The sequence below is a fragment of the Phyllostomus hastatus genome, unplaced genomic scaffold, assembly GCF_019186645.2.
Source record: "Phyllostomus hastatus isolate PE091 unplaced genomic scaffold, TTU_PhHast_1.1 phas_scaffold_1674, whole genome shotgun sequence".
In the NCBI taxonomy this organism is placed as follows: Eukaryota; Metazoa; Chordata; class Mammalia; order Chiroptera; family Phyllostomidae; genus Phyllostomus; species Phyllostomus hastatus.
Window position 1 is genome coordinate 24,900,732 of NW_025334011.1, and position 23,915 is coordinate 24,924,646.

Consider the following 23,915-nt stretch of genomic DNA (forward strand, 5'->3'; position numbering starts at 1 on the left):
CCACGTGATCAGACCTTAAGTTCCTTTCAGGCTGTTTGAAACCAAGCCATCAATGACTCTGTAGAAAATTCCCTTACCTTTTACACCATTCGGACACGAGATAGTACAACATGGTCTATAGCCTGAAAGGCTGAATAAATTGTTTTTCTCAAAGATAGGTAATTGTCAGTAAAAAATTTTTTTTCTGTGAAAGTCAAATTTCTTCCTCAAATTTTCTTCCTGAGCAGAAAGAAAGAAAGAAAGAAAGTTTTCTTCTGTGATTGCTAACTTCCAGGTGGGGAAATCTTAATCAATATTTATTAACTCCTAGATCAATGGAAAATGTATTATAAACTCTGTTTTGTTTTAAATTAGGAAATGAAAGTCCAAGCTGTTCTTAAACTGGTCAAAAATAGCTACTACACTTCACAAAATTTATAAAGTGGAACAACATTGGCTGTTTCTTTCAAATTGCTATAGGGCTTTGCCACAAGATGGCACCATGCAAGTGTAGTTAATAAAAAGGCTTAGTAACATGTATCTTGCAGTGGGCCCTCAAACTTAAGAGCATGACATATGGCACATCCGATAATGCTATTTATATGACGACAAATGTCTGTTTTGCTATGTGGGTTCTTAGTGACTTAAGTCTTCTTCTTGTGTTCTCTATATGTCTCTACCTTTCAATCAAGTGTTTCTAGCAGCATGCTATCGACATGACACTAGGCCCAAGGTTACATACACATTTGAGAAGGTGGCTTAGGCAGGCTGGTCTCTGAAGGCATTTGTTACATTTTCCCCGAACTGCAGATGGAAAGTGTGGGAAGGTTACATTCTGGGTCCTTTCTCCATCGTGTCTTGGCTTGTGGATTTGTTTAAGTGCCAAACACCTGGTTTCTTTAATTTATCTGTGAAAGATCAGCAGCAGAACTAGAAAAGTCTGCAGTGCTTGTGAATCTCATTCCTGAGAACAGAAGGATGAGGCTAAACTCCAAGGCCGAGGGACGCCATTCACTTCACACATGAAAGCAAGTCTTCAATATTTTTTTTCTCCATTAAATGTTCAAATCCTGCAGAACTGAATGATTTGGAAGTTAAAGGGGCCCAACAAACATGGGTTTTAACACTTGGAAAGATAGTTTTTATGTGTGTGAAGAGAATGGATTGCAGGGCGTGTGTCTTTGAAGCTGAGTAGAACTTGCCCTGTTGCCAAGTAGCTAGGTAAATATTTGCAAAGTGCCCATTGCTTCTCTGAATTTGGGGCACATGTCTACCAGGTACAAAACAATCTGTGCGGGGAAGTAAGCCTACCCAGTGCTCATCTCCTGCCTCTTGCACAGAGTCCATTGAATATGGCACAACCTCCGGAGAGAAGAGAGGCCTACCAGTTCTTATCTTCCTTTCTTATCTAGCACTGGGGCATTCTGGTGGCCAAGACCTAATGGGGCACTTGCAAGAGCCCTGGACATAAGAGGTAGGCCCAGAGGTTTACTTCTGAAAATACATTCCTGGAGTTGTAGTATTTCCTAAGGACTTATGATCAGAATTCACTGTGGGGTAGACTAAAGTTATGGTTGTTAGGGGTGGCAATCTGTAGGAAACACTGAAATGTCATGGCAATGTAATGAAATGGAAAATCAGGTGTTTCAGAACTCGTCTAAGGTAGAATATTCTAAGGAATAGAAAGAAATACTTTGATATGTGGCTTAAGGTGAAGGTCAGATGCCCAGCCACCAGCGATGCCGGAGGGCAAGCTGGCTTGGTAGCAACAAACTGTCCAACTGCCTTCCGCCTGAGGAGCTTGTTTGGTGAGTGGAATTCACCGTGGGGGGCCCGAGCGGAAATTTTAGGGACAAAAGGGGAGAGGCTGAGTTATCAAGACACTTTTTTCTCTGTTTCACACTCCCTCACCCCCTCACAACAGGCTCTCATCTCTGTAATCATCAAACAAATCCCTAAAGACTATGGATTTAAAGCAGAGGCCAGTACTGAGCCTTTAACGCACCAAATGTCTTTCCCCTGCCTAGGCAAGGCCGAATTGCAGGGAGGTCCCCTCAAAGAGAAGCAGAACAGGAAACAGTTCATGTGAAAGGATTATTATCCGAGTGCCCACCAGGCAAGGACTTAGCTTTTCACAGGACAATAACTATAGCCATATATCCTGAGTTTTCAGGAACTGTCTGGTTTTAAATATTTTGTTTATTCTGTTCAGACAGTATATTGTAACTTTATGGTCAACTGTGTCCTGATTTTTGGGTCAGAAAAATAGTCACTGCAGACTCAAGGACTTTGAGTCCGGCAGTTCTGCCCTGCTGCCGTAGGAAATCCCCTGCGGGGATCAGAGATGGGGCCCTGGGTAAGCTGTGAGGCTGGGGCTGGACATGGCTCATGTCACCCCAGTGGGTGGGATTCCCATGTTGGCTTGTGGGGGTGACTCACTGTGGAGGAGGAACACAAGTCAAAGACCAGGCTCCATGGAGATACATGGTTTTCTAGGGCTTTGAGTTTTTCCAGTAAGGGCCCTCTCAAGTGTTGAATAGACCTACAGAAATGGAAATTCAGTTTTCTGATTCTAGGACTTTCCTGCGCGACAGAGGACTTCCAGATTGCCCAGCTTAATGATGTGGCTTCTGGGTCGTATTTAGCGGTTCCATCTTTCTTTTATCCCGTTTCTTTCCCTTTCTTAAATTCCTCTTATGTTTTGCCAAAGCAGTTTCTTGAGTAATCTTTCCATGGTGGGTACATGGCAATAAACCTTTTGAGTTCTTGCATGTATGTCCAACAGTGGTTTTTGCTGTTTTGCCCCTTTACATTCAATTAGTAATTCAAGTGGGCAGAGAACTCTAAATTCAAAGCATTGTTCCATAAAAGTTTTGAACATGTTTCATGGTCATCTTGTGTTAAATTTTTAAAATTTAAATGAGTTTCCTTTCAGGCCATTTCCTTCAGTCACCAAGCCTCTCTCCTCCTACTTACTTCTGTTTCTTACGCAAAGCATTTCCTCATAACCAGGGTGGAGCAGTAACTTTCCGTCAGAGCGTCCTCTGAGAGTCTGTCTGCCTCAAGAGGATCAAACATTTGTACTCAGGATGAAACCTATTAATCTTCAGTGCTGAGGGCTGGAAGTTGGGCCTTTTATGGAATTTGTGACTCATCGTCCAAGAGCCTAAAAGATTAATTCGCTTCTATGGGGCTGCTAATTGCGTAGACTGAACATCAGCAAGGTGTCTAAAAGCCAACACCTGGACACCATTTTCACTAACCAGGGAGCTCCCTGTTTCTAGATGAGTGCCAGAGCACAGAACACCTGTTTGGTGAATTGTTAACTTGCACACCTAAAAGTATCCACAACTTTTGCTGAGTCATAGGGCAAGAATCAACTAGGACACTTTTATGCCAGTGCACGGGACAGAAGTAATTCATGTTCCTAGCAAGAGGTGATAGCTAAGTACAGTTCCCTCAGCATAACTGATGAGTTGGAATTATGAATTAACCCAAGGGAGTACTCACTAACAGTCAGAGCTGACCTGAAGTGCGACAGACAGACTGCCTTGGGAACCCGGGAGGGAGTTCCCTTTTGTGAGCTCTTCTTGATGGAGATGTGGTAAAACCAGATCCAAGAGCCTATTGGATGGTTAGAATACATGATCTTCACGTTCTTCTCAACCATGAGAGTTTGTCTGCAGTACTTAGTGTAATGCCTCGCACACAGTGGCTGCTCAGTACCTGCTAAATAAAGCATTTGGGGAATGCACGAGGCTTCAAGCTCTGAGATGAATGGTGTCAAACTGTTTTCATTTGCTATGATTCAAGTTTAGTAGGTTTATACTAAGCAGGTTTTAGTCTACCTTAGGTTTAAACTTATAAAATTAGTATAAATCTACTTAGTACAACCACCAATAGCTACTTATATTGAAAAATTGGTTGCCTATTTTCTTCCTCAAACAGTGGCTTGAACTGGGGACTCAGTTTTGGCCCCAAACCCTTCACTGCTTCGTCATTTACCTGCACTACCACGACCTGGTGTTGTGTAGCTGTAACGAACACACAGAGGGCACGAAGCAGTTAAACCACAAAGCCCTCCTTAATCATCAGGATTAGTTACAGACTGCAGAGTTTTTGAATAGGAAAGAGGCTTTCAGGTAACACGTGGCCTGGAAAACGCAGCTTTTTTTGTCTGGGAGGGTTGAAGAAGGCCTCCCAGCGTGTGGCCCATCTTCCTGTGACTCCTTTGTGTACTTGCTTGTGCCATGTGACTAGGGACAGCATCTTTTAAGGTGGGGACACTAGAGACACAGTCCATGTGCCTGTGAATTCACTTAGAAAGCTTGAAACAATGGAGCCTTTAGTCATCACCCAGAGGTAACTGGCCTTCTGGCCCGGGTGGCGGTCAAGAACAACAAGCGAGGGAGGGGTCTGGCATCCCAGGCCGACTGCCCTGGTCTCTCCCGGCTTCTGAATCAATATTGGAACTCGTAGGCCGATAAGAGGATGTTTCCTGCTTTGTGAATTTATTTTTATGTATGTAAATAATATTATAAGTTTATGGAAAGGTGGAAAATAAAATTTCTCCATAACCTTATCACCCTAACACAACTTTATCAAGCTTCTGTAACACCTTCAGTCTCCTGCAGTCACATATTGTTTATTAGAGATGGATGGTTTATTATATTATAGCACAAATATAATATTTGTAACTAGATTTTTCCCACTTAATATAGTACATGCATTTTGCTAAGTATTTTCCCTATAATATTCTCTAAATATTTCTCATGGCTAAATGTTATTTCATCAAGCAGAAGGAATAATAATAATATTGCACATGTGCTGTGTTTATTATATGCTAAGCTGTTCCCTATTTATCTCATTTATGTCCCACAGCTTCCGGATGGCAGGTGACATTATTTACTTCTTTTTTAAAAAAAATTTTAGATGAGGGATTTTGGAGGGCAATTGGTAATGCAGCCATAAGTGGCAGTTCTGCCCGGGCCTAATTCCAGAGCCTAAGCTTTTAACCAGGATGCCTACTCATTTTTTTTTTCTTGTTTGGACATTGAAATTGCTTCCTTTTTTCCCTTTGGTTATAATAACTAACCCTACAAGGGATATCTTTCGCCAGAGGCCCTTTACAGTGAAATGTCGTTAACTCTACACAACAGTCAGAACATTTTGTTGACAGCCAATGCCTTGTGCCAAAATGACTTTGAAAAGAACTGTGCCAATTTATAACATGTAAGTGATATGTAATTACAAATTGCTTCTTAATCCATCTGTTAATAAACTACTTTTTTTGCCAGCATTATGTTAGCTTAATTTTTTTTGCTAATTTAGTAGGAAAATGAAAATTTAGTATTTTACCTTCTTTTATTAGAATGATTGAACATTATTTCATTTATTTATCCACTAGATATAGTTTTTTGAATGTTAGGTTTATGTTCTTTTTCCATTTATCCATTGGAGACATTTTTAAAAATCAAGTAATAAGGACTTTTCTCATACTAATAAAGATATTAACTGTTAACTTTGGTACAAATATTTTTCCTGGTGTGTTTGCATTTTAATTGTTTCTTTTTAAAATTTCTGACACATTTTCAAGAGTTCATGTAGCCAGGGATATTAAATACAATTTAATATACAATTAATTAACTTTTAAATAAAAGTTAATGTACTGCTTCTGGACAAAATTATCTCCTCCAAACTCTTCTCTAGACATTAAAAAATATTTTAGTTTTTCTGAAGTTTTTCTGTTTGATTAAACGATGCTATTTGGAATTGATATTGTTGGTGTGACATAGGTATGCCTGACATGCTCAAGGCTGTTTCATAGCAAACAAAAAATCCATAGCCCACACCCCCTCTAGCTACTGCCATTTCTCCACATCCGTACTTCCCACGCACGCCTCCACCCACTCCAGTTTGAATTGCGTCCCAGTCACACCTACAAAACATACCTGCCTCTCAACTCTCCAATGACCCATGTTTTCATTTCTGTTGGGTAAGTTCCTAAGAGTAGACTCAGTAGGTCACATGGTAGGTGTATGTTTAACCTTATTACAAAACTCCTAAGCTGTCCTCTCAAGTGGTTATACCATTTTAAACTCCCACAACACTGTAAGAAAATTTCAGTTGCTTCACCTTGTTGCCAATATTTAATATTGTCAGTCTTGTTAATTTTAATTGTTAATGGGTATAAAGTAGCACATTGCTCTGGTTTTAATTTGCATTTCCCTAATGACTAACGATTGTGAGCACCTTTCTATGTGCTTATTGATGATTTGTATATTGTTTTCCATGAAGGCCTTTGTTCAATTATTTTTTTTATTTTTTTACCATGTAAAATTTTTATATTTAGATTTAGCCAGCTGGACTCATTTTAGATGATCCCACTTTTGTTGGCAACATCCAAAGCATCATAGTTGGGATACAGTTGAAAATATGCCTTCTTTTCTCCATCAGGCCTGATCAGCATGCTGACCTTGACCATGTCAATGTCATAGAGCTTCTTCACAGCCTGTTTGATCTGGTGCTTGTTGGCCTTGACATACACAATGGATACAAGTGTGTTGTCTTCTGTCTCCTTCATGGCTGACTTGGAGTCAGCGGGAACTGGATGATGGCATAGTGGTCAAGCTTGTTTCTCTTGGGTGTGCTCTTCCAAGGATTAAGCTGGCTTTGGAACCAGTGTCCTTGGCCATGGGAAGGTGGGTGACGTGTGGATATTCTTTTTTTTTCGTGGCTATGGACAGCTTTCAGCTGTGCTTTCTTTGCCTTCAAAGTCTTTGGTTTGGTTTCCGTGTTGGGAGGGGCAGGAGCTTCCTTCTTCGCTTTGGGTGCCACCTCTGTGAAAAGGGTCTCCTAGACCCATTCCAATGGGCTTATCAAAGTCTTCATCTATTTAAAAATTGGGTTGTCTTTATTTTCGACTTGTAGAAGTACTTTATATATTTTGAATAAGGCCTCTGTTAATAAATGTATGCATATTTTTCATAGCCTGTGGCTTGCCTTTTCAATTTTCTTAATGGTATCCTTTGAATAGAATTGTTTTAAATTTGATTATTTTTAATTCATCAATCTTTTTACATGGGTAATACTTTTTGCGACCTCTCTGAGAAATGGTTACATACTTCAAAGTTATGAAATATACATGTACATTTTCTTCTAGGAGCCTTATAGTTTTAGCTTTTACTCTCAGGTCTAAGATTCAACTCAAATTTTTGCATGTGGTGTGAGGTAGGGATCAAAGTACATTCTTTTCCATACAGAGAGGTAAGAGTTCCAACAGGGTTTGTTGAAACGAATTTCTGCATTGAATTACCTGGAAACCTTCGTGGAAAAACAACTGATTGCATTTTGTGTGTGCGCACATACATGGTTCCTGGGCTCCCTGTTTTGTTTCCTTGATCTATTTGTCTATCTTTGCCCAATACCACACTGTTTTGTAGCTTTATGGTAAGTCTTGAAGTAAGGTAGTATAACACTTCCAAGCCAGTAAGTCTTTTTTTCAAGATCACTTTGACTGTTCTAAATCTTCATATTTTTGAATCAGCTTGCTAATTTCTACAAAAAAAAAAAGCCTGGAGGGATTTTGATTTTGATCATGTGGAATCTATGGATCACTTTGGGGAGAATTGACATCTTAACAAATTGAGTCTTCTAATTCACCAATATGACAGATCTCTCCATTTAGTAAGTCATTTAAAAATTCTCCTCAATGGTGTTTTCAACTTTTTAATGTGGAGATCTTGCACATCTTTTATATATTTCTAAGTATTTCATAGTTTTGATGCTATTATAATTGTATTGTTTTAAAACTTTATTATTGCTAGCATATAGAAATACAATTTTTGTACATGAATATTAAATCCTATAATCTTGTTAAATTCTCTTATTAGTTCTTTTAATGTTTTGTGTGTGTGTGTGTGTGTGTGTGTGTGTGTTGTTGTTGTCTGCCCACCCTCCCCAGATTCCTCGAGTTTTCTATGCAATTATATCATGAGCAATAATGAGTTTTACTTCTCCCTTTTCAAGCTCTTTATAATTAATTAATTGATTAAAAAATAAACTTTGTCTTATGGCACAAGCTAAGAACTCCAGGACAGTTTTGAAGTACTCAATCTTAGAATGCCTTAGTCTCAATCTTAGAATGCAGTGAATATTTCAACCTTCAGAGTTTTGTTTTGTTTTTTATCATGAATGGGTATCAAAATTTGTCAGATTTTTTTTTTGCATCCAAAGTGATGGCCATGTGAGTTTTCTTATTTTATCTGTTAATGTGGTACAAGTTAATTAATATTTTCAAATGTTAAACCAACTTGGCATTCTTGGAATAAATGAAGCTAGGTATGATATATTATTGCATTTGTAGTTGCTTTATGGATGTGCTTTGCTATGCTAATAGTTTGTCAATAAGTGCATCTTTGTTCTTGAGGGATACTGGTCTGTAATTTTCTTTTAAATTGTAATGCTCTTATCAGGTCATTTAACAGGATTTCTGTTAGACTATTAATTGCAGTTTCGGGATCATTGAATCTCTATTCATTATCTAATCTTTTTTCTCATGGTTGTTTACTTTAGAGTATTTCTGTTCCTCTCTCTAGGTTCACGGGTTCTTTCTTCCCCATGAACAATCTCCTATTAATTCCATGTGATGAATTTTTATTTCAGTCATAGTTTTTTTTTCTGAGATTTCCATTTGGTTCTTTTTTTAAATAAGGAGTTTCTGTATTACTCTTAAAATTCACCACTTCTTTCCTGTTTGTACTTATCTTTTCCTTTACAATCTTGACCATATTTGTTTGCTAACTCCAACAAATAGGTAATCCAAGGGCCTGCTTCTTATTAGCTGTTTTTCTTTCTTTTGACAATGGGTACATAACTTATTGGCAGGAAGGTTGGTTCATTTCAAGATATGGGTAGCAGAACTCTTCCTTTGCCTTTATTTTCACATAGAACTAGTCAAGAGAGACTTTCAAAAGTCATGAAACCTGGGTTCTAATCCAGTTCTTGCTATTGTTAGCTCTGAAATCTTGGACAATTTACTTAACTTTTCTGAGCCTCAAAAATATCCTCATATATATGTATTATTATTATTAGTAGTAGTAGTGGTATTTTAAATTTCCCCACATTTAAAGTGAGGGAATTAGAATAGGTGTCTTCTAGCTATAAGACTTGCAGATTTTGTGATTCTAACTGTTGGTACTAGGACTCAAGCACAGGTGCTGAGGACCATATTTTTACCTCTTTCACCTTAGAAAGTTCTGCTAAGTACTCTCTTCTGAGCAATTTCACTTGGGTGATTTTTGTGGCTAATACAGATGATCATCTTCAACTAACCCACCCACAAGGCCATCTTTGAAGTCCTTTTTGTCCCCATATCTCTCTTCCAGGAGCAAGGTATCTTTGAGCTAGAAAGAACATCTGTGCAGGTGAGCATGGATGGAGAACAGCACACAGCAGAGAAAACTGCTGTCACTAGAAGTTCATCACCCGTGCAAAGTTTTGGTTCTAACTTGGATCTATTGAATCAAAAACTCTGGGGGTGGGGGGTGGCCAGCACTGCGTGCTCAACTAATTCTGCATGTCCACGTGATTCACTGTCAAGATTAAGAACCACTAGTAAGGGAAAGTGTGGCAGAATAGAGCAGAATATGTAATAAGGTCTGGGGTAGGGAAGGGGATAAAACAGTGAAACCACATAGAGGGATTTTTATGCTTTTTACTTTAAAAAATAGAAACAAGAATCTCTTTTGGTGTTTGGAAAATGGTCACTCAATAGAGTGGGTGGCATTTCTTTGGGTGATATTTAGGTTGTTTTGAGATGTAGAGGATGAGGCAAGAACCATATGGAGTTAGGGGTCAGAATAAGATTTTCTCCAGGTCATTTCACTCCAAACCAAGCAACTTCTTTGGTCCTTGGAGGGCATAAACACCTGAAGAGGGCAGCCTTGCAATCACACTGGCTTCCATATGGATGGAGGGGCAATGTTGGATGTTTCAGGTAGGAGTTCAGATATATTCCCTTAGGTCCCCCTGGAGCCCACTGCTCAGTTCTTGTGGTAGCCTGAGCTTGGTGGCCCAGTTCATCGGTGGGGCTTGGCGAGTAGTGTTGGAGCAGTCCAGGAGGTTTGGCTGACCTGACTTGCAAAACACATAGCATGCCTTATCTTTGGAGCACAGCAGAGCAGACAGTTTTTTGTTTTTTATTTTTTTAATTTTAATTTTTTGAGTTTTTAAAAGTATATTTTATTGATTATGCTGTTACAGTTGTCCCATTTTTTTCTCCCCTCTATCCTACTCTGCCTGATACCTCCATTCCTGCCAGCATTAGCTCATGTCCGTGGGTCGTACGTATAAGTTCTTTGGCTTCTCCATTTCCTATACTATTCTTAACCTTCCCCCGGCTATTTTGTACCTACCTATTATGCTTGTTTCCTGTACCTTTTCCCCCATTCTCCCCCCACCCCCTCCACTCTCATAGCTCTCCTTGTGATCTCCATTTCTATGATTCTGTTCCTGTTCTAGTTGTTTGCTTAGTTTATTTTTGTTTTTGCTTTTTTTAGGTTCAGTTGTTGGTAGTTGTGAGTTTGTTGTCATTTTACTGTTCATAGTTTTGACCTTTTTCTTAAATAAGTCCCTTTAACATTTCATATAATAAGGGCTTGGTGATAATGAACTCCTTTAACTTGATCTTATCTGGGGAGCACACTATCTGCCCTTCCATTCTAAAATAGAGCTTTGCTGAATAGAGTAATCTTGTATGTAGGTTCTTGCCTTTTGTGACTTTGAATACTTCTTTCCAGCCCCTTCTTGCCTGCAAGGTCTCTTTTGAGAAGTCAGCTGGTAGTCTTATGGGAACTCCTTTGTAGGTAACACTACTTTCTCTTGCTGCTTTTAAGATTCTCTCTTTATCTTTAGTCTTTGGTATTTTGTTTTACTTCCAATCAGGGAAAAATGGACATATTTCTCTAGCTGGAGCAATTGCAAATATATGTAGATTAAAAAAGAAGGAGGAGGAGGAAAGCTGATTAACAGAGTAAGAAAACATCTTTGTTTTAGGTGGTTTAAAGCCACAATAGGTTAGGTAAAACAAGGAATGTAGTCTTGTACAAAAGAGGAAGAACATACTCTCCTATGTTTACTGGTTTCCTAGGAAGTGCTGTACTTAAAACCTGATTGAGAAATGTTTGCTACCTGGTAGAACATTGCCTTCATTGAATCACTCTCTTGCCCAAGAACTTACTGCTGCCCACCTGCCAAGTGAAGGCTGCCTTTTGCTACAGCCTCAGGCCCAGACTTTTCCTAAGATTTTAACATCCTTCCTTCATTGGTCCAATCCCACCTTTCTAGCTCATTGCCATGCCTTTGCTTGCCTGTTTACCTTCCTAAAGTGCTTTTCTCGTTCCCAAGCTAAACTGTCCATCTCCCATGACCCAGCGCCCCTCCATGATTATGTCAGCCCACACCAGATGCTGTTTCCCTAACTGACATTTGTGGTCTCTACCACCAAGTTAGTGGCTACATGAACACTGTCTTGCATTTTTTACAGATTGGCTTTCTTTATGGCTGGTTTGTTCCATGGATGGAGGAAGTGAAAGTTCACCTCTTCTGAGCTCTCCATAAGAGCTGGCATAGGACTGGTTGCAGGGAAAATGAAATTAATGCATCATTGTTGGTTAGACTAGAGGGTTCTTGCTTTAGGTATTGGTCAATTGAATCAAGAGGAGCCAAGGTGTGTTCCAAGGAACACTCGCTGGGTATGACATCATCTGAACACCAGATAGGCTGGGGGCACCTGCCTCAGTGGCAAATCTTCTTCACGTTACTAGTGTTGTTCTAAGTTAAAGACAACCAGCTGAAGCTCATATACCAGGAGACTAAAAGTGGGTGTGGGAGGGAGCATATTTGTTATTTTTGCTCTTTTAATTTGAATGCTTTGTCTATTTGGGGGAATATATTAAGAAAAAAAGGATGGGCTAATTAAAACATGTTACAGCGGGGGAAGAAAGAGACCCCAAGAGAAGGAAGCTAAAGGAAGTGTGACTTGTTTTTCTCACCTGGCTATTTCTGGCCCATTTGTTGGAGCATAGCTGCTGTCCATTACTGTTCTGCTTCGTTTGCTGACAGTCTGTAGTGAATTCAGTTTTATGAGAAGTGGTGCTAGACATTTCCCCCAAATGTACGATGGCTGTGAAATGTTAAAAGGTTCTACTGACAGCATCACCTCTCTTAGACATTAATGAAGGCAGATGAACAGATTTTACTAATATAGAGTATAGCATATGGGCAGATGGATTGACACATGTAGAAAGCAGACCCAGTCCGATGTTAAAAGTCTGGCACCCCAGCAATCATTACTCCTTGTCTACCAACTTTTGTGCATGCACATCCACGCGGAGTCCCCTGTGTCGCCTTCATTCAATGCAGACAAAACTGGCAACCACAGTCAGCCGTAAGTGATGGCTGGTCCTGCCCCTCACTCTTTTTGCATGGATGAAGTTTTTTTTCAAAACTATCACTTTTGTTATGCAAATAATATATGATAAAATTCATGAATATTACAAACATAGATAAAAAGAAATTATTCAGTTTGAAATGACATCATCCAGACATAACCAGGTGCATTCCAGTCTTTTCCCTGTGAATGTGCACATAGGAACAGGCAAACCTGTAAGGTGGTGTCACAATAAACATTATTATCAAGTTCCTCACTTCTGGATTTTAATCATATTTTCACATCATTAACCTTTTGCATCATCCTTTTTAATGGCTAATAATTCTTTTGTCTGGAAGTACTATTTCTATTGGTTTATATTTATGATTTTAAAGAATTCTACACCCTAGGCTTTAATGAACATGTTTTACATACATCTAGTCTGATAATATCCTTAGGATACATCCTTATGAGCAGACTTACTAGGTCAGAGTATGCATTCTTTTAAATTTTTTAAAAAGACTTTATTTATTTTTACAGAGAGGGGAAGGGAAGGAGAAAGAGGGAGAAAAACAGCAATGTGAGAGAGAAACATCAATTGGTTGCCTTTTGCATGTCCCCAACCAGGGGCCTGGCCTGCAACCTAGGCATGTGCCGTGACTGGGAATCAAACCCATGACCTTTCACTTTGGGGGGTGATGTCCAATCAACTGTACCACATTAACCAGGGCACTAGAGTCTTCTTTTATAGCTGGTGTTCAGAGAGCACACCTCTCTTAATTGTTAAGTTGATGGGCGCACCTGAGAACTTGGTTCTCAATAGTACACGTTAGGCACCACATGAAATCATTTTGTGATCATAGTTGATAACTAACACCCTTGAAATTTAAGGCAAAATTATTTCTTCTGTACTTCATGCTGCATTACAGTGGGCTATAACCCAATGCTTATGAGAGTTTTCAGGCAGGCACATAATTCTTTGTTGAGAAAAATTTGGGTCCTGCCTCTGGGAATAGTGATCTTTCTTTGAGAAAGAATCTTTCAGGCTCCTTAATTTTTACAACAGTTTATCTATTCTGATAGCTGAAATCAGATGACAAAAGAATAGGGAATTCTTTCTATTTAGCAATGCAGGCAATATGAAAGAAAATGTGTATAAAGCTGTACACACCTATTCTTTTCTAGCTCACGATGATTTAAAGTTTAGTGAGTATTAGAATCACCATGGGAGTTTCAAAGTATAGATTTCTAGCTCCATCCACCCAATATTCTGATTCAGTAGGTCTGAGTTGGTCTATATTTTATCAACAGTTCAGCTGAATGCGATGCAGGTTTTTAGGGTGTAGGGTCACTTGGAGAGGCCGTGGTCTTGTCTCCTCTGACTCTCACCCTTGTATTAAGGTTGGTCATCAGACATGAATATGTTCAGACTTGTAGGGTCCTCCTTGCTTGGCCACAAATCAATGATCTATGCCCTTGGCTTTAATCAAAGGCCAATGCATGAATCAGCCACACAGAGTAAATATGTTTTCATTCTTATTTAGATTTAATAATAATTCCTTTTGGAATTTAATTTTAGTTGTAAAACCCCGGTCATCTAACTAGGGAACCATGTTTTCTTTTCCTTTTTTGTTTTTGTTTTTATTCTACAATGTTCAGAGTAAACTTAATTTAGTGTTCCATAACAATACTTGTCCAGCCCTGGTTCCTTGGTTCCTGGTATAATTATGACTGTCTATTCCTCCATAGTTTCTAATGTCTCAGCCTTTATTTTAAAGTGTCTTAAGTCCTTTTTGGAAGTACACAATGTCTACAAAGCAAAAAATAGATAAAACAAAGAGACCTGTTAGACATCATTATTCTGACAAGGAACATAGTTTATCTCTTGGTACATCCAGAGCCATGGGCTCTATAATATGAAGTAAAGGGCTTTATAACAGTTTTCCCATGCCACTGCTTCTGTTTTTTTTTTTTTTTACATCAAGTTCCCTTCCTTTGTTAGCTGACTAAATCTTCCATAATACCATCAGCAGTGCTACAAACTGAATGTTCACATTTCCCCAAGTTCATATGTTCAAGTCCTGATATGATGGTACTTGGAGATGGAACCTTTGGGAGGTGATTAGATTATGTTGTGAAGGCGGGCAAGATTGGGTGAGGAGTGTTAGATCATGAAATTGGGGCCCTCCTGATGCAGTGAGTGGCTTTGTAAAAAGGGAGAGGAGAGAGATCTCCACGTGCACACACTGAGGAAAGACTGTCTCTAGTAAGGAAGAGAGCTCTGACCAGGAAACTAGGCGACCCACACCATGATCTTGGACTTCCAGCCCCTAGAGCTGTGAGAGATAATGTCTGTTGTTTAAGCCTCCCAGTCAATGTCATTTTGCAATAGCCTCCTGAGCTAAAACAAACAGCATTTATGGGCACCCACTTTATACCCAGTACTCTGTTCTGGCCGCTATTTCTCTGAAAAGGGAAAAGATAGGGCAAATTTCTAAAACTGGACAAGTCTGACGTTTACATTCTCTACTCACAGACGGGCTGGTCTCTATGGCTTTTTCTGTCAAATACTGCTTCCTGAATAGGCTGCTGTTCTCCAGGAGAAAGGGTGATCTTACTTCACACAAGAGGGCTAGAGCCACCAACCCTAGCTTATGAAGTCTGTGGGCTCCTTGCTCTCTCCTGGTGTGGGTGAGCGCCTCTGTGGACCGCAAGCAGGATGATACACAGAGTCTGGATGCTCAGTGAAACACTGTTCACCTCATTGCTGTGCACAAAGCTCTGAGCTGCCATGTAGCAGAGTCCTTTTTAATGTTGAGTCATCCAAGGCTTCTCAAACAATCTGACCACAGGATCTCTTCCTATTAATTTTTACTCTTTGGGTAGTGCCTATTAGATTTCAGCAGTCAAAGGGCTCTGCTTAAGACCTGGCTGCATGGAGTGCCAACAAATGTTCTTTCCTCCCTGAGGTGGCTCAGTTTTACTGCCAACACCAACATCAGCTGTCCCTCGGTCTGCCCTGAAAGAGGAAGCTTCAGCATTGGAAGAAATGCTACTTGTTGTTTTAAAGCTGAACAGAGACGATTCTAGAATTATAAGGTAGTTAAAGTGAGGCCACTATAATATCTAAAAAACACAGAATGGTCTAGTGGTGGGAGATACTGTGAAGAACAAAATGGAAGGAAATAATAGAGATTTAAAAGTCAGGAAAAGTGGGGAGGGGAAATTGGGAGTGCTTTAGTGCGTACAGAGTTTCAGCTTTGCAAGATGTTCTGCACAACAATGTGAGTGTTTTGAGCACTATACACTTAAAATGGTAAAGATGGTAAATTTTGTAATTTTTTTATATCACAGTAAAAAAGAAAAGTCTGAGAAAGGTAAGGGAGGAAGGAAGGGGGAAATGGAGCATGCATATCTGGAAAATGCTTAGAAGTATTGTAATAGAAGTGGCTAGATTCAGCATATAACTCACAATAAGAGCATAGTGTCTATCATTTGCATTGTTTCTCTCTGTCCCTTTTTTTTCTCTTGTTATTTTAATCTGTAGAACCCAATGGAAGACTAGGCACAACTAAGGTGTCCAGACAGCACTGAGATCACTAATCGTTTTGGCCCCTCCTTTTTCAGGAGACTTAGGGCTGCTTGCTTTTTGTATTAATCATCAAGGCATCTCACATGGCTTAAGAGTTCTTGAGTCCTCCAATGCTAAGTCATTGCTTCAAGACCAAGGTTAATGGATGGGGGAGGAATTAATTCATTGATTAATATACTGGGTCAGAGCCAGGCCTTTGTTTATGCTGAATTGCACTTTGGACTTAGAAGTTCTGCCAAAAACAAAAACCGAAAAAACGAACCTGTGTCACTGTCATCTGATGTGAACCTGGGGCCATTAACTGGAAACAGAGGAGCTTTATACAATGTTTCTGGATTTCACCAGTGAGAATGAGGATGGGTCCTTCCCTTAACACAAGACTGAAAACATTGGGTGTCTAAGGAGATTTGAGCCATTGGTAATGATAATTAATAGTATAATTAGTATAATAACTAATATTTTATATTATGTTTGAGATTTTACAAGCCCCTGTACCTAAATCATCTCATGTGGTCCTCACAATAACAATTGGGGATAGGTCCTAGCATCCCCTGTGGAGTTCGGAAAGGAAAATGAGTAGCCTAAGAACACAGTAATTTGTCTAAAGTACAGAAGCAGGGATGGACATTGGGTTTGAACACTGTGCTCTCAACAGCTTAGAGCAGGAGGCAGCTTGGTGGTCACAAATGCTTTAGAGGAGTATTGATAAAACTAAGAACTTCTAGCCAAGATGGTGGCATGGGCGGATGTATGTGGCTCACTGCTTCGCTAAACCACTTCAAAATTACAACTGAAATATGGAACAACCATCACTCAGAACCATCAGAAATCTAGTTGAATGAAGTCTGACAACTGTGGGATTAAAGACACCACATTCATCTAGACTGGCAGAAGGGGCACAGATTCGGTATGGGCTGATCTCTCAACCACGTGTGGTGGATAAAAATTTGGAAGGCCTATCTCAGGAGTGAGGAGTCCCAGGCCCACACCACACCCCCCAGACCAGGGTACCAGTGCCAGGAAGATAAGTCCCCACAACTTCTGGCTGCAAAAACCAGTGGCAATTGAGTCAGTGGAAGAAACTGCTGGAATCTCAAGCAGTTCCTCCTAAAGAACCCACACATGGACATATTCAGAATCACACCCTCTGAGCTCTAGCACCAGGGTAGTAGCTTGAAAGTCACCAGTGGTATACAGGGAGAAACTGAAGTGTCTGGCATCAAGGCGAACAGAGGCCATTGTCTCTTTTCTAAACCCTCTCCCCAAAGAGCCACAGAGCTGGCAAGCTGTTGTCATACCTGAGACTCCATCAACCTGGCTAACACTATTTGACCTGTTTTGGAAATCCCAGAGACTATGTATGCCCCACCCAATTTACAGCCCCACCTGAGTTGCTTTTCCACATGAATGACTGGTCTTGGCTCATGCTTCACAGCATCCTAAATCCTGTCAAACAAGCAAAAGCTGGCCTCAGTGAGCCTCAGACCCAGCACTAGCAGCAGCCAGAATAGATTCACAGCTTGGCTTTGCCTGATAATCTCTAAGCCCAGCACAAGTAGCAGCCATCTCAGATTGTTTTATAGCCAGGCAGGGTGGCCTCAGGCAAAACACAAGTGGGGGCTAACCATAGCCTGCACCACCCAGGAAACCCCAGAGCCAGCACACCCAGTGAACAGCCACAGACCATGTCAGAGAACCACCTCTGCATAGCTGATCCTCCACAGAGAATGGGGTTTTGTGGTCAGTGGTCACAGCCAGTCATTGCAACTGACTGGCCTGGGTAAATCCCTTCCGTTGATCCACCAACAAGCAACCAAGGCTCAACTACAAGAGGAGGGTGTACTCAGCCCACATGAAGGGTGCACCTCGAGTATACACCTTGTGTAATAGGGGAGATCTGTACCACTGGACCCTATGGGATACCTACTACATTAGGCCACACTACCAAGAATGGAGTCAAAGCAGCTCTACCTAATACATAGAAACAAATACAGGGAAGCTGACAAAACAAGGAGAGAAAGAAACATGGCACAAATGAAAAAACAGATCAAAACTCCACCGAAAGAGCTGAACAACATGGAGATAAGCAATCTCTCAGATGCAAAGTTCAAAACACTGGTTATAAGGCTGCTCAAGGAATTTAGTGAGGACCTCAGCAGCATGGAAAAGATCCAGTCAGAAATGAAAGATTCATTAATTGAAATAAAGAACAATTTACAGGGAAACAACAGTAGAGTGGATGAAGCCAAGAATCTGATCAATAATTTGGAACATAAAGAAGCAAAAAATATCCAATCAGGGCAATAAGAAGAAAAAAGAATTAAAAAAAGAGGCTTGTATAAACAGCCTCTGGGACAACTTCAAGAGTCCAACATTCACACCATAGGGATGCCAGAAGGAGAAGAGAAAGAGCAAGAAATTAGAAATCTATTTGAAAAAATAATGAAAGAAAACTTCCCTAATTTGGTGAAGGTAAAAGACATGCAAGTCCAGGAAGCACACAGAGTCGCAAACCAGATGGATGCAAAGAGGCCCACTGCAAGGCACATCATAATTAAAATGCCAAAGGTTCGTGATAAAGAGAGAATCTTAAAAGCAGTAAAAGAAAAGAAGTTAGTTACCTACAGTGGAGTTTCCATAGGACTGTCAGTTCATTTCTCAAAAGAAACTTTGCAGGCTAGAAGGGGATGGCAAGAAATATTCAAAGTCATGAAGAGCAGGGACCTACAGCCAAGATTGCTCTACCCAGCAAAGCTATTGTTTAGAATGGAAGGGCAGATAAAGAGTTTCCCAGATGAGAAAACACTAAAGAAGTTCATTACCACCAAACAATTATTATATGAAATGTTAAAGGTTTAAGAAAAAGAAGATCAAAACTATGAACAATAAAATGGCAATAAATATGTATCTATCAACAATTAAATCTAAAAAACAATCTAAGCAAACAAGAAGAACAGAGACAGAATCATGGATACAGGCAACATTTTGATGGTTGTCAGATGGGAGGGGCATATGGGGGAATGGGTGAAGAGGTGAGAGGCTTAAGTAGTACAAATAGGTGGTTACAGAATAGCCATGGGACGTCAAGTATAGTATGGGAAATGGAGTAGCCAAAGAACTTAACACGTATGACCTGTGGACATGAACAGTGGTGGGGGGATTACTGAAGGAGTGTGGTTGCTGGGTGCAGGGGGACCAAAGAGGGAAAAATCAGGACAGCTGTAATATAATAATCAATAAAATATAATTTTTAAAAAAACTAAGAAGAAGAATTTTGATGAAAGTGACCTGCAATGGAACTCCACTTGAGTTCTGATCACTTGCTTGACCTTACTAGTCCATTATGCTCAGCTGTTCTCAAGGGTCTTATGAAGTCTGTGGTTTATCAAATACAATTTGGTTGTAATATGGTTGGGATCCTAAGGACTGGAGGGTAATTTTTTAAATTCTTATAAGCCCTCAGTCATTTTCCCAGAGTGAGGGCCTGCACAGAGTAAGAGGTTCTCCTAGGCCCCAGACTGCAAACGCATACAAGTGCAAGCTGCCAGCTCTCCACTGAGAGGATTGTAGATAGAGTGGATGGGCTTTAACCTGTGAACTAGCCTAGTTCCATGGGATCCACAGCAAGGGGCAGCCGGGTTTCCAGGCTTTTCTGGTGACAGAGCTGAGTAGTGTGTAAACAAGAACCTCCCAAAGGTGATTCTGCTCTCTTCTGGCTGCAGGAGAGGGCATTGATACTGCTGATCACTGAAGACTCCAACATTTTCTACCTCAAGATAGTTACTGTGTCTTCATTCCTGCCCTAGCAAGAAGGAGAAAGGTAGATTTCTTTCCCACATCTAGTTCCTGTGAGAGTGAACTTAGGTGACAAGTATAATGATGACGAAGCTCAGTTTCCCTGTTTGCAATGAGTGTGACCCTTCTTTAACCTGTCATATACAGAGGCTGTCCATGTGTCAGAACCTTCTTTACTCTCATTTCTTATAGTGTCCCCAATGCACATTATACATGGTCACAGTGAGCTGTGGATGGAATGTTTGTGCCCACCCCCCACCAGATGCTTATATTGAAACGTAACCCAAAGGTGATGATATTGCGGTGGGAGGGGGTGAGGGGGAGGGCTTTGGGAGGTGACTAGGTCATGAGGGTGGAGCTCTCATGAAAGGGATTAGTGCCCTCATGGAGAAGGGACCTTAGAGAGCTGCCTCCCCGCTTCTATTAGGTGAGGACACAGGGAGAAGACAGCCATCTATGAACCAGGAAGGGCACCCTCACCAGACACCAAATATGGCGGTGCCTTGATTTTGGACATCCAACCTCCAGGACTGTAAGAAGTAAATTTCTGTTGTTAAGCCACCCAATCTATGGTATTCTGTCACAACAGCCTGAATGGACTAAGACACAGCAGATGTTGGTTGCCCTCAGCATCACGTTCATTGTCATCTCTGTTCCTTCACTTTTGATGTTCCCTCTGCCTAGAATGTTGCAACCCCAACCCCCACCCACAGAATTCTCCCATCCCTTTAAAGACCTGTTCAGAAGGTGATCACTCACACCTTTGCACTCCCGCAGAACTTGTCATATACTTATATTACTGAACCTATAAAAATTGGTCCTCATTTTCTCCTCAGTCTCCCCCACTCCTACTCTGTCAATCTCTTAGCACACTTCCTGCACATAGTAGGTGCTCAATACTCTCAGCTGCAAGGAGTTGATAGCATGCAGCTTAGAGCTTCAGACGGGAGCTTCAGTGGAAGAATGGCAGCAGAGGGGCCTCAGGGATGCACTGTGATTTGTTTCTAGACTCCAAGCTGGACCCAGCTTTCACTGACCTTGAAGAACAGTGAGTCAAAGAGGAGGGGTCCTTGTAAGTGCAATGTACTCTAGAACGCTCCTTTGCTAACAGACATAGTGCCTTAGAGGACCATGGCCCTGGCACCAGGAAGTGGAAATCACTGAGCTGAACCAGGGCAGCCTGACATTTCCTCAAACAGTTCCTTCTGGATACTTCTCCCTTTCCAAAGGAACAATCTGAATTTCCTTTTTGAAAGGCTTAAATTCCAGGATCTTAAACTTGGTCTGCTTCAGGCTTCGTCAAGTGGTATTTGGCCTTCAGAGAGGGATTTCATTGAGTGGAAACACCAGGAGGAAAGTTGGAGCTTTCAGAGGTAGAAATAGGATCACCTCATTTTAGCGTTAGAGGTGCTGTGGGAGAAGGCTGGGGTAAGCTGAAAAGGAAGAAGATGGTCTCAGGAGAGAAAGTGGTCTCATTTCTGTGTGTCTCAGACACATGGCCAACTTTCTGACATGGTTGACTGTAAGGTGGGGAGAAACTACCGTAACACTGTTCTATGCACACCCATGGCTATTTCAGCCTCATTACTGAGGAGGTCGGCACCACCCACCCGTCAGAACAAGCCAGAGGATTGCCTGTTTGCTGCGAAATCTTCAGCACTTAGTGAGGTGTCTGACCAATAACAAATAATAAATGTTGAATAGGTAGGTGAATAAATTATTGTCTCAACAATTTAACCAAGTAAAGTATACAATGGATCCACTTGGGCAACTTCTGGAAGGGTCAGGTTGAACAAAACTTTAAGCTGAGTAAGCTGCCTGTTTCAATAAGACTAATAAGACCATTCATTTTATTAGTTTTAATTATCAATAAGGCTAATTCTAGGGATGTTTTTAAAAAAATTTAAGGACTGTATTATTTTACTGTGTTTATTAGAATAGTTTAGGTCCCATGTACAGATTTGAGATCCTTAAAGCAAGGGTTACATCTTTTTTGCTCCGTTCTCGCTGAAATGCCAGCTGGTCACGCTGTAAGGAGATCTGATGGAGTGATCTTCCAATGGCAAACATTTCAGTGCAGGTTTCCTTTAATAAAACATCTTTCTCCACTAGTTATATTACTACTAATGTAGAGTATTTTACAAATAAAATGATCCTAAATGAATAGGGTATCTATGTGATCTGCTCTTTTTACTGAAAAAGAAAAAGTGAAACTCGTTAGTAGTATATGTAGGACTTTTGGTGCACTTATGCTTGCAAAACTGGTGTAGTTTTTGTGAAGTGCATTGAGAAGTGAGAACTTCTTATTAAATAAATAAGTGAATGAATGAATAAAGCAAGCCTGCATGAGGCAGCGATTTCATCGTCCAACACACGGTAATCTGCCTTGAGAAAATTCTCCACTTCATGAGGGGAATTCTGACTGGGAGCCAGGGCACTTCCCTGACAAATGTTCTTATATTAAATAGGAAAGTTTCTTGACTTGACTTGAATTTGAGTCCCAAGGATTTAAAGATGTTTTCCTTGCAACCATGGCAATGCACACAACTGGAAACTATTAAAAGGCAAATTAAACCAGGAGAAGAGTAACAATATGCCCATTAGAAGCAAAACAATATATCCATTTGTCAACATTTGAACTCCCTCAGAATCTGCAGTTTAGAGGCTTCCACCTCCACAGCAAAGTATTTGACTTCTAAGAAACTTTGGCTGGACCTCTGCCTTTAAGCGGAACTGGACTTGAAGGCAAGTTGTTCCATCCGGTGAAGAAGATTCTGCCTCTATCCCAGAGTGAAGGTGTTTCCACGAAGCAATAGTTTGCAGCCAATAAACTCTTGCAAACACCCCAAGTGCCGACCCTGCATAGGTGTTCAACACGTCTTTGCTAACTTCGGTAAACCAGAAGTGCTGTGTGACACCAAAACCTAGGATTTTTACTTGCCTCATTTTTTTGGATTCTAATTGGATATTAATGCATTTTAGTCCCCAGTGTAGCTGCTGCTCCTCTGTGTCTTCCTGGATCAGTGACACTCTTGCAGCCATGACATCCTCCAGCGGAGGGTGGAGGGCGGAGGCTGGTCCTTCAGCTTTCCCCACGGGGGATGGAGCTTTCCCTTCCTGTGCAGAGGGTCTTGCCCGTCTGTCCACCCCAGCTCCATCCAGCTTTTAATGGCTGAACTTTCCAGCCCTGATTGATAAAAAAAAAATCATGGTGACTACCCATAGGTGCCCCCTCTTCCTCTCTCCTGCAGTGGTTGAGCATTTACCAGGTTTCGCCCTTGTCTCTGAGCATGGCAATACTGAGGACTATTCCCCTGAAGCTCTGGTGCAGTGAAAGTGTCTTCCTTTCTGAACTGTCTTCGTGAGCAGAAGCAGAGTCGATTTTCACAAACTGTAGAGATATCAGTGCCAATCTCCCATCTGACACCACAGCAGTTACCCCACTGTGCTCTTGGTCTCATTTCCATGGCTTTGGTACTAGAAATGGATCCAGGAACCAATGACATAGAGTGGCAGTGTGCAGAGAATGTTCTAGTGAGAAAGGGGCAAAGTAGACCCCTCCCCAGGAGGCGTTGCCTAAACACTCTGGCAAATAAATGTTTCTTGGAAGTGAGGGAAGGATTATAACTGGGGCTCATGTTTTCAGCCTTTTCCTCCTGTGGTGTGAAGGCCATTGGTGTTTTTCTTTACATGAAAGTTACTGAGAAACATTCCTCTTCATGAGACAACTACTATTTTCTGGGTCCAGACCTGAAGGGAGGCAATTGAAGAGATGTATTGGTAGGAAAAAGGAGTGAGACCCATGGTGTTAATTAAACAAGTTCCTTTGCCTTTTTGGGTCCCAGTTTCCTTATGAACAAACGAGAGATGATAATGATTGCAGTACTACTTCCCTTAAGGCTTTGCTGGGAAGAGTAAGAGATGAATAAGCTCTTACTTAGCACTGTGCCCGGAACATGCAAAGTCCTCAATGAACAGCCTTCTGGGAGGCTGGTTCCCCATGTCCTTCCTCTTTGCCACAGGGTTTCCGTGCAATTCCTCGCTCTTCTTGGAGGCCAACATTCCTTGCTATGGTCCTCCTGGGGATCCTGCTCTGTGACCTCATAGCCTTCTTGTTGA

The 23,915-nt window shown here is 40.9% G+C and overlaps 1 protein-coding gene across 1 annotated transcript in view; it reads left to right on the forward strand.

Annotated features, from left to right (window-relative positions):
• Positions 1-1,280: 1,280 nt before the first annotated feature.
• CAMK1D (calcium/calmodulin dependent protein kinase ID) overlaps positions 1,281-23,915 on the forward strand; it is a 454,947-nt gene continuing 432,312 nt past the window's right edge. Inside the window, exon 1 of the mRNA XM_045857651.1 lies at positions 1,281-1,453. The gene's annotated coding sequence lies outside the window, so the exon portion shown is untranslated. The remainder of the gene's footprint in view (positions 1,454-23,915) is intronic.